At 37.9% G+C, this 11,567-nt stretch overlaps 1 long non-coding RNA gene across 1 annotated transcript; it reads left to right on the top strand.

The window, feature by feature from the left end:
* Positions 1-3,053: 3,053 nt before the first annotated feature.
* On the top strand, positions 3,054-4,664 carry LOC145721109 (uncharacterized). Its single transcript, XR_014144575.1, has 2 exons — positions 3,054-3,222; positions 4,449-4,664. It is a non-coding gene; the product is annotated as an uncharacterized LOC145721109 (long non-coding RNA).
* The last annotated feature ends 6,903 nt before the right edge of the window (positions 4,665-11,567 follow it).

Below are 11,567 nucleotides of genomic sequence, written 5' to 3'. Positions count from 1 at the left end.
AGTAAACCCACACTTATATGGTCAATTAATTTACAACAAAGGAGAATATACTATGGGAGAAAGTCTCTTCAACAAATGGTGTTTGGGAAACTGTGTAGTCACTCGTAAAAGAATGAAACTGGAGCCCTGTCTTACACCATATACAAAAATCAAGTGAAAATGGGTTAATATTTGAACATACTGAAACCATATAATTCCTAGAACAAAACATAGATGGTAAGCTCCTTAACATTGGTCTTTGGATTTGATACCAAAAGCTAAGGCAACAAAAGCAAAAATAGTGTTACTATATCAAACTAAAGAAACTTCTACACAGTGAAGGAAACCATAAACAAAACAAAAAGACAACCTATGGAATGGGAGAAAATATCTAGAAACCATAAATCTGATAAGGGGTTAATATCCAAATATATATAAAGAACTTACACAACTGAATAAAAAACCATTTTGATTAAAAAATGGGCAGAAGAACTGAATAAACATTTTCCCAAAGAAGTCACACAAATGCCCGGCGGGTACATGAAAAGGTGCCAAACATCATTAATCATCAGGGAAACGCAAATCAAACCCACAATGAGGTGTCACCTCACACCTGTTAGAATGGCTGTCATTGCAAAGACAGCAGTTAAGTGTTGTGAAGAAAAGGGAAACCTTGTGCACTATTGGTAAGACTGTAAATAGGTGCAGCCACTATGGGAAACAGTATGGAGGTTTTTCAAAAAATTAAGAATAAGACTACCATAGGAGACAGTAATCCCACTTCTGGGTATATGTCCAATTTAATGAAAACAGGATCTCAAACATATGTCTGTACTCCCATGTTCATCGCAGTCTTATTCACTATAGCCAAGATGTGGAAACAACTTAAGTACCTGTCAACAGGTGAATGGATATAAAAGATGTATTCATACAGACATATATGAATATTTTTTAGCCATGAAGAAGAAGGAAATCCTACCATTTGTAACAATAGAGATGGAACTTGAAGGTATTATACTAAGTGAAGTCAGTCAGAGAAAGATACATATTGCATGATATCACTTCCATGTGTGATCTAAAAAAAGGTGAACTCACAGAAACAGAGACTGTGGTGTTTCTCTACAGAGACTACAGGGCCTGGGGGTTGGAGGAAATGGGGAGATGCTGTTTACAGAGTACAAACTTCCTTTGGGTTGCCTGGGTGGCTCAGTCGGTTAAGTGTCTTCCTTCAGGTCCTGAGATCAAGCCCCACATCGGGCTCCCTGCTCAGCGGGGAGTCTGCTTCTCCCTCTCACTCTCCTTCTGTGCTCTCTCTCAAACAAATAAGTAAAAAATCATTTTCAAAAAAAAAAGAGTACAAACTTCCACTTATAAGATGAATAAGTTCTGAGGATCTAATGTATAACATGGTGATTAGAGTTAGTAATACTTTATTATATACTTGAAGGTTGGTAAGAGAGAAGATCTTAAATGTTCTCACCACAAAAAGAAATTTGTATTATTTGACATGATGGAGGTGTTAGCTAACATGATGGTGGTAATCATTTTGCAATATATATTTACCAAATCAACACGTTGCATACCTTAAACTTATACGATAATGTATGTCAATTATAGCCCAGATGGGGAAAAACACAGAAAATATAGTCAGAGACCAGGTATCTGAATTATTACCACTTTAAAAAATATTTTTCTTTAGGGGTGCTTGGGTGGCTCAGTTGGTTAAGCATCTGCCTTTGGCTCAGGTCGTGATCCCAGGGTCCTGGGATTGAGCCCCGAGTCAGGCTTCCTGCACGGCAAGGAGCCTGCTTCTCCCTCTGCCTCTCTGCCCCTGGCTTGTGCTCTCTTGCTCACTCATCTCTCTCAAATAAATAAATACAATCTTTAAAAAAATATTTTTGTTTACTAATTTATTACCTTTATATGTACATTTTTGGAAACATACTTAAATACACATGGTTAAATGACAAATTTAAAACTTCTAACTTTAGCTTTAAGATATACTTGCCTTATTAATATGTAAGATATTGTATATATTATGTTTAATTCATCTTAATAAAATTTTAAAAGTTTCCCTGATAAACAAAGGGATAAAACACGTTCATCCTCTTTATATTCATCTCTCTTTGTAATGAGTATATCACCCATTTTAGCTCCATCTTTAACCAAAGCAACTAACTTCTGAATTCTCAGTCACAGAAGAACTAGGAAATAGGTAACTGAGAATGAGCTATCATAGACCAGCATTTCGCCCTGGCAGGACTCCAATGAAAGTTGCTTATATTCTATGAGTACCCTTCTACATCTCTTTTATATTTGTAAAGTATTAAGTGCAAACATGACCATGAATACTAGCATGACCTAAAGTTATTTGCATATCTCTTTTAAACTATTAGCTAATGACCAATGTAGAATGTATATAAATAAGAGAGATACATATGTATATGTTTGCTTATTTTTGTTTTCTATATTTTGTGAATTTAGATCTACTTAGGAATTATCCAGGTAGTCTAAGATTATTTTAACTTAATTAAATTAATTTATACACTAGTCTGTGTTCTCAGGGATTTTGCAAATCTTGTTTGAAGTTGAACTTAAACACAGTCTAATTCTTCAGAGAACTACGATATTTAAAAATTTTTATAGGTAGTATGAGCAGATATACTAGGACTGTATGATTTGTGGTTGTCTGAAGTTTATAAGAGTAAATCTTTCAAAAGATAGTTGACCCATAGTTTTATATGTTTATAACTTTAAACATTTAAAAATGGAAGTAAAAAATCAGTATAGGAAATCCAGAAAGTTAGAATTAATTAGGCTTTCCATGAGAAAACAATATTATGCTAACATGTTTCACACTATATTAAAATCAGGGAGAACATATAACTATTTTTAAACCCAAATTACAAAACGCATTAATTTGTCCAAAGATTCACCTTGATAGAAATATAACCTAAACTTACCCTTAAATTATCTCCCCTGTACTTATACGACTATTTAAGCTTTAAAACATTTGTTTAAAGGTACTGTTTTTTTTTTTTTTTAAGATTTTATTTATTTATTTGACAGAGAGAGACACAGCGAGAGAGAGGGAACACAAGCAGGGGGAGTGGGAGAGGGAGAAGCAGGCTTCCCGCCGAGCAAGGAGCCCGATGCGGGGCTTGATCGATCCCAGGACCCTGGGACCATGACCCGAGCCGAAGGCAGATGCTTAACGACTGAGCCACCCGGGCACCCCTAAAGGTACTGTTTTATAAAATAATTTTCTCCCCACTGTTTTCCAGCCTGATAACCACTGGTATTTCTCTGGCTCTTCTCTTGAAACTTTGTAACCAAGACTGTTAATTTACAGTTAAGAAACTCCTTCTCCTCCTCTTCCTTCTCCTCCAATTTCTTCTCCACTTCCTCCTCTACTTTATACTCTCTTCTTCTCTTCCATTGTGTTACAGAGTATCAGCGAGCCTCTGAAGCTTTTATAAATTGTCAGCACACTGAAAGCATTAGTCTGCTTCCTAAAGATTATTGAATGTTTTATTAGTCTTTATAAGTCAACTAGAACAGGAGTTTCTTTAAATTTTAAGACTTTATAATTAAATTTTAAAATTTTCTTGAGAAATAGACAAAAATGTGCCATTTGTTTAGAAAATATTTCATATTTAGTAGACAAATCTTATAAACCCCTGGGCAAGGAAGGGAACTCTGGAAGAATGTAAGGTTGCTTTTCCTCATATTTTATTATGTGCTTTTTGGAGGGTACCTTCCAGACAGGGTCAACTTATAAGTTCTACTGTGGGATTTTGTAACACCTCATTGTAGTTTACACAAAGCTCTCCCTCACATCTTTACTTGGCTCATTTGTGTATATTTCCATGGGACTTTCTTATTTCTTTTCCAAGAGGAAGGAACCAAAACAAAATAAAACAAAAGCCATGCACGTTGAATCCTTGAGTTTTCTCAGAATGTCACAGTGCCCCAGAGAAGCCAGAAGCAGTCATTCTCATTCCAATGACATTCAAGCTTGTTCACAAAATTAGAATGCACAACAAGCAAAGCTATTTTAGAAGCCCAGCTCTATTTTACAAGCTATACAAAACCAGTTTTAATTTTTCCATGTTTTCTTCCCTTTGAAGATAGGTCATTTTGTACTGAATATCCCTATAGTGTGCACAAGCAATAGATCTTTATCATCAACTAATCTTGAAAAGTTCCCAAAAGAGAGAGATAATGAGAGGAAATCAGTCCAGCTACAGAAAGAGCTACCAATATAAGCAGAGTGTTATAAAAGACTAATTTCCTCATCTTATCCCTCTGATTCACACTTCTCTGTATGTCTTACATATCTCTTCCACATTGACACTGGACTTGGCTGTGTGAATTGTTCCTGATAGATATCAGCAAATCCACACAAGCAGTGGCTTGATAAGCATTTGTGCATTGAGTCTCACCCTCTCTGAACACTCCTGCCGCAGTGTGAAGCCAGCATGAAACACACGGAGAGAGGCCCAGCTGGCCTAGGAGTCCAGTCGTCCCTGCTGAGACCCTAGACATGATTGAGAAGTTGTCTTAGACCATCCAGGCCCAGCTGAAGTCACAGATGATTGCAACTGCATGAGTGCACCTTGGTGAGATCAGCAGAAGAACCTTGACAAAAATGTGGAGCAATAATAAATTGTTGTTTCAATCCACTAAGTTTTGTGTGGTTTGTTATACAGTAATAGATAATGTACCTATCTGTCTTTTCTAAAGAAAGGAAAGGGCTTTTCTCTTTCTTTCAATACAAAGACCTACAAAGAACTGACAAAAGAAAATATAGAACAGAAGACAAACAACATGACGTTCTAGCAGCAGTTGGAAAAGTTAACAAATCAGGGAGATAGGATGTAACGGGTAGTTTTCAACTCCGAGTGTCAGAGCAGCCAAGTTTGACGATTACCTCATGATCCAGTAGCAAACAGGTATCAGGAGATAGCAGAATCTCTAAGACAGACAAGCAAACAAGACACATAAAGGAACAACCAAATGCCCCACTCTCCTGATAACTGTGAGACCACCATGAAAACAGCTGCCCAACATTATTTTAACAGCAGCTCTGGACGAAAATCGGACCCAGGTTCAGGCATGCAAGAGCCAGCAAGTTTGATCCCTGAGCAATAACATTCACAGGAGAAGTGAGAAAAGATAAGATAGGACTTGCGGGATCTGGATGAGGTACTTGCTTAGGCTGCATGTTTCTGATGACTGAGTAGGCTTCTGATAGCTCTGAGTCATTTAGTTGGCTTAAAAACAGAGCTGGAGGGGCGCCTGGGTGGCTCAGTGGTTAAGCATCTGCCTTCGGCTCAGGTCATGATCCCAGGGTCCTGGGATCGAGCCCCACATGGGGCTCCCTGCTCAGCAGGAGGCCTGCTTAGCGGGAGGCCTGCTTCTCCCTCTCCCACTCCCCCTGCTTGTGTTCCCTCTCTCGCTGTGTCTCTATCTGTCAAAAAAACAACAGCAGCAACAACAACAAAAAAAAAGCTGGAAAACAAACAAAATAAACCAAACAGCTGAGTTTACTTAGGTACGAGGGAGATAATCAATCATACACTGGTTGTCATTGGGAAAAAAAAAAAATAAGGTGGAGTTTATTAAAACAAGAACCATAACTAACAGTAGGACAATGAATCTTCTTTGTTGTCCCTGGACAAGTTGAGAGGCTAACAACTAGCTAAAGAAGAACAGTGTACCCTGGACCAGGATAGCAAGATTAATATTAGGGAAAGCAAATTCATTACTTATAGGTTATCTGAGAAAACTTATGATTTCAGTTGTGGAGTACATTTGATTGCGGTCTCTGTGTAAAAGAGGTTAGATCTTTCTTCAGCTTTTCCACCTTAGTTAAGCCTCCATTTCCTGCACCATAAGTCCACAGGGGAGAATTCTGAAGTTTTCCTGCTGTCTGCAGGGTTTATTTCATTTTTTCTTTTTTTTTTTCAATTTTTATTTATTTATTTGACAGAGAGATACACAGCGAGAGAGGGAACACAAGCAGGGGGAGTGGTAGAGGGAGAAGCAGACTTCCCACTGAGCAGGAAGCCGGATGCAGGGCTTGATCCCAGGACCCTGGGATCATGACCTGAGCCGAAGGCAGACGCTAAACGAATGAGCCGCCCAGGCATCCCTCATTTTGTTTTCATATTAAGTCTCTATGTATATATTATAGCTTATATTACATTACAATGGCTTGTTTGTAATTATAAGGATAAAGATTAGAAATACCATGGACATAAAGGTTGAAGTGGTTGGGTTCTGAGGTCAGGCTGATTTGATGTGACTTCTCTGTATTCATCTTTATCATCCTGTCTAATGAGTATCTTCACAATGTCAATATTCCATGCATGTTTGTTTGATAAGTTGTTGATAGAGTGAATTTTGGCTAAAAGTTTTATAGTTCTCAGGAACCCACTTTGGTACTTTCTTCCTCATCAAGTACTCTTCAAGTTTATAAAGTAATGATTAGAACTAGAGTCCACTTGCTATGTTTTAATCATAGGTACTTTTGTGCTTCACTTGTGTGGTTTCGAAACAATGGTGGGTATCATAGTCATTATACCTGTCAACATAAAAATTGCTTTAATTATAACTATTGACCTCTAATATTGTGATGAAATAAGATAATAAATATGGTGTCATATCTTTAAGAACGTTTCATTTTTTAATCATATTTACATCATAGAGTATTGTAATAAGTGAGTTAATAGAATAATTGCTAATGTGTTAGCTGTTATAGTATCATTGTAATAAACATAAAAGGAAGGTCAATAGTGTGTACAATAATTTGGCAAGACTATATCAAGTACTTAGACTGAATTATAAGTATACCACTGTGGTACTAGATAATGGAAGAAAGGTAATTCACTATGCCTTGAATAAAAGTGCCAACACCATCCTAAGGTCTTTTTGGGAAAAACTAATTCAAGAGGATCTAATGGCTAGTCCATTTAAAGGCGTGCCTGTGTACCTTGTCATGTTTTAATTCTTATAAATTTCCCCACCAAATTCTTTTTTGATCAGTCTCATCTGCTCTCTCAATTTTAGACACTATTGATAAATCTTTTTTTTAAAAGGTTTTATTTATTTATTTGAGATAGAGAGCACAAGCAGGGGTGGGGGGTGGGTGGTGGCATGGGGCAGAGGGAGAGGGAGAAGCAGGCTCCCCGCTGAGCTGGGAGCCTGATATAGGGGCTTGATCCTAGGGCCTCGAGATCATGACCTGAGCCAAAGGCAGATGCTTAACCGACTGAGCCACCCAGGCACCCCACTATTGATAAATCTTAAATACATAATGGTTTTCTGATCTCTGAACTTGTACTTCAAATACTTGCCTAGATACACCATAAGCACCTCAATGAAAACACCTGTAAGTACTACAGAACCTTCTCCCCTAAGCATGTTTTTCTTCTATACTCTTGATTAATAGTACCATTATCTGAGATGTCACCAAATCTAGAGACCTTGTCACCCTCGTTGATTCACACTTCTCCTTTACAGCCTCATCTAACAGTCATTAGGTGGGTGCCCTGGTTGTGCTCCCCAGCACGTTTCTTCTCCATTCCTATTTCCTCTGTGTTGGTTTAGGTCTGTAAGCCTCTCTTGCCTTCTGTACTACAATAATCACAAAATTCATGTCTTCTCCTTTAATGTATTCTCTACATTGCTTCTAGAGGTATCTCTCCCAAACATAGGTCTAGAAATTCTGCTTCCTTGCTTGAAACCTTCCAAGTTTCCTAGTCCCTTATGAATCAAGTTTAAATGCCTTATCATGGAGCACCTGGCTGGCTAGTTGGTGGAGCATGGGGCTCTTGATCTCAGGGTTGGGGTTGGAGCTCCACATTGGGGTTAGAGATTACTTAGAAATAAAATGAAAAAAAAACCAAACCCTTATCGTGTTGTAAATTCCCTTTTTGTTTGTATCTCAAAGCAAGTTTTCCTTAACTATATTAGTACTTAGTACTCTGTATTATCATAATTATTTACATATCTATTTTCCATCTAGATACTCATTTCCTTAAAAGTAAGCACTATTTAATTTTATACTGCCAGAACCTAACAGAGTCCCTGGCATTCATCATTGAAGCTCATTAGGTATATAAATAATAATTCTAACAAATATTCATTGAGCTATTACTATGTACCAGGCACTGTTCAGAATTTCTTTCACGTGTAAGTAAGGTATTCTTCACAACAATCCTACAAAATAGGTACTCTTAGTATTCTGATTTTATAGGTTAAGAAACTGAAATTCAGAGCAATTATAAAATATGTCCCTAGCTACACAACTAGTAAGTGCCAGTACTGGGTTTTAGATCCAGACATTCTGACTTTAGAATCATTTTTCAAAATCACCGTACATGTTAAGTGAATCAATGAATAAAAGAAAATCAAGAGAAATGTTTTCCATATATAATCCTCATCCACCTGTTCACATTTTTTCCCCAGGTTTAAAACATCAACCGATGCTGTCAAGTGGGAAATGCTCTAAGATGAACACACTGTTAGGAAAGATAAATAAAAATAAAGCTAATACACATAGTGCTTATTCTATGCCAAACACTAAGCTCCAATTCATTTCCTTTACACTTTCTTAATATAATTCTTTTTCCTAAATTCTAAATTCAGTTCTTCATTGTCTTTATGATCAATTTTAATTTCTATAGGAGCAGGCTTATTTATTTATTTATTTTTAATTTTTTTTAAAGATTTTATTTATTTGACAGAGAGAGACACAGCGAGAGAGGGAACACAAGCAGAGGGAGTGGGAGAGGGAGAAGCAGGCTTTCCGCCAAGCAGGGAGCCCGATATGGGGCTTGATCCCAGGAACCCGAGGTCATGACCTGAGCCGTAGGCAGACGCTTAACGACTGAGCCACCCAGGCGCCCCGGAGCAGGCTTATTTATATTTTAACTTTATAGGAGGAAAAAAATGATCAAGACTTGTCTATAAAAGCCAATCATCAATCTAAAAATCAAAAGGGGGGGACAGTGCCTGGTTGGCTCAGTTGGTTGGGCATCCAACTCTTGATTTCAGCTCAGGTCTTGATTTCAGCTCAGGTTGTGATCTTAGGATTGGGAGATGGAACCCCACACTGGGGCTCATTGGGGCTCATTGGGCTCGGTGCTAGGTGGGGAGTTTGCTTTTCCCTCTCCCACTGCCCCTCCCCCTGCTCTTGCTCTTGCAGGCTCGTGCTCTGTCTCACAAATAAATAAATAAAATCTTTAAAAAAAAAAATCTTTAAAATTCGAAAGGCAATTGAGAAGGTAAAAAGTCTGATTATTTTCAGTAACACTCAACACTGGTGACCACTCCTTCCTTTTAAAATGATTTTTCCAGGCGCCTGGGTGGCTCAGTTGGTTAAGCGACTGCCTTCGGCTCAGGTCATGATCCTGGAGTCCCGGGATCGAGTCCCACATCGGGCTCCCTGCTCGGCAGGGAGTCTGCTTCTCCCTCTGACCCTTCTTCCTCTCATGCTCTCTGTCTCTCATTCTCTCTCTCTCAAATAAATAAATAAAATCTTTAAAATGATTTTTCCATTGACTTTGACATTATTATTCTTTTCTTGTTCTCCATTCTCTCTTACACTGATATTCTTAAGTCTCCTTTCCTGGTTGGTTTCTCTTTGTTACCTTTTAACTGTTGATGTCACATAATGTATACCATATCTTGGATTGGGCTCTCTGGAACTGGGGAATTGTATGCAGACTGTTTATTGGGGAGCATGCTTAGGAAATACACTTCTAAGGAAGTAAGGAAGATAGTGTTGGGCAGAAGAAGCTGACTCAATGTGGCTGGAACGGAAATCTCAGCCAATTCTACAGAAAGCTCTGGAGCTGGGATGGTCCTTCAGAGTTATCCCAAATTGAGGCAGGAGAGTTGAGTGTATATCCCTGCAAGAGCCTGTCATTGGGTGAGGCAGTTCCCCACAGCTAAGGCAATTTCAAAAGAGGGGCAGTTGAGACCTATCAGGAGCTAATATCATAACAGTGTGGGAATGGATGCATGGGCCTGGAAGAGGAAATCTGGACCGAGCTCCCCAATATTAATTACACCTACCCTGGCTTGTTATTTATAGGATAAATTTAAAACATCATTCCATAATAGAAAATAACATTTACTTCCTAACCCCATGAGACTTCGCTGCCCCTCGCCCTCATATTTCTCTTCTATGCCATGCTCTTTCATACCAACATGCCTCTCCATAAACTGATCCCTCTACATATAATACCCTGCCTCTTGGATCCCCATCTGATTATTAGTCATCCTGTGAGAGGCAGCTCAGATGTCACCTTTGGTGAAATTCCCAAAACTGCTTGTCAAATCAAGTATTTTCTCCTGTGTTCTCTTGGTACAAACCTCTGTTATAATATAAACTCAATAAAAGGCAGAGCCCTACATGACCCAATCTCTACACAGCTATATAATAGAAATCATCATATGGTAATAAAATTATTCAGTAGGAAGAATTGTAGTATTTTACTTTCATCTCTCCAAAAAAATTTAGATTCAATTTATAATCCATGGCAATGGTCTGTTTAATCCCTCCTCTCTTTTTTTTCTATTGATGTATTATCTTTCATTCTGAAGCTGTGTTCAAATCTCTCTATCCCTCCCTTTATTCTTTATTCCTTATTGAGGGGAAAACCCACATGTGCAGCTCCTGTTCTTCTCATTTTTTCATCTTCTTTTCTCTCTTCTTCTCTACACTACCCTCCTCTCTTCCATCCCCTTTCTTTTCCTCCCCTTCTCTCTCTCTTTCTTTTCCTTTATGGCTTTATTGAGATATAATTCATGTACCTTCACATTCACACTTTTAAAATGCACAATGTAATGGTTTTTAGTAAATTTGCAGAATTGTGCAACCATCGCAATTGCCTAATGTTCGAGCGTTTCATCATCCTAAAAAGAAACTCCATACTCATTAGCAGTCACTACACATTCTCACCTCCTTCCAGGCCCTGGCAACCATTCATCTAATTTGTTTCTATAGATTTGCCTAATCTATTCATTTCACATAAATGAAATAATAGAACACGTGGTCTTCTCTGACTGGCTTCTTTCAGTTAACATCATGTTTTCAAGGCTTATCCATGTTGTTACATGTATTAGTACTTCATTCCTTTTTATGGTTGAATATTCTAGTATATGGATATGTACCATATTTTATTTATGCACTCACCAGTTGATGGACACTTGGGTTGCTTCTTTTTAGCTATTAGAAATAATGCTATTATAAACATCAATGTACATGTTTTTAAATGGATGTATATGTTAATTTCTCTTGGGGATATACCCAGGACTGGAATTGTGGGGTCATATGGTAACTATGTTTAACATCTGAGGAGCTCTCAAACTGTTTTCCAAAGAAGCTGCATCATTTTACATTCCCACCATGTATGCAATGTATGAAGGGTCTAATTTCTCTATATCCTCCCCAACACTTGTAATCTGTCCTTTTAATGATTACCATTCTAGGGGATGTGAAATGATATTTCATTATGGTTTTGATTTGCATTTCCCTGGTGACTAAACATGTCAAGCATCTTTTCATGTGCGTA

The sequence above is a fragment of the Leptonychotes weddellii genome, chromosome 4, assembly GCF_054177405.1.
Source record: "Leptonychotes weddellii isolate Sample4059 chromosome 4, ASM5417740v2, whole genome shotgun sequence".
NCBI lineage: Eukaryota > Metazoa > Chordata > Mammalia > Carnivora > Phocidae > Leptonychotes > Leptonychotes weddellii.
The sequence above is the reverse complement of the archived record's forward strand: the minus strand, read 5'-3'. Positions and strand labels throughout refer to the sequence as shown.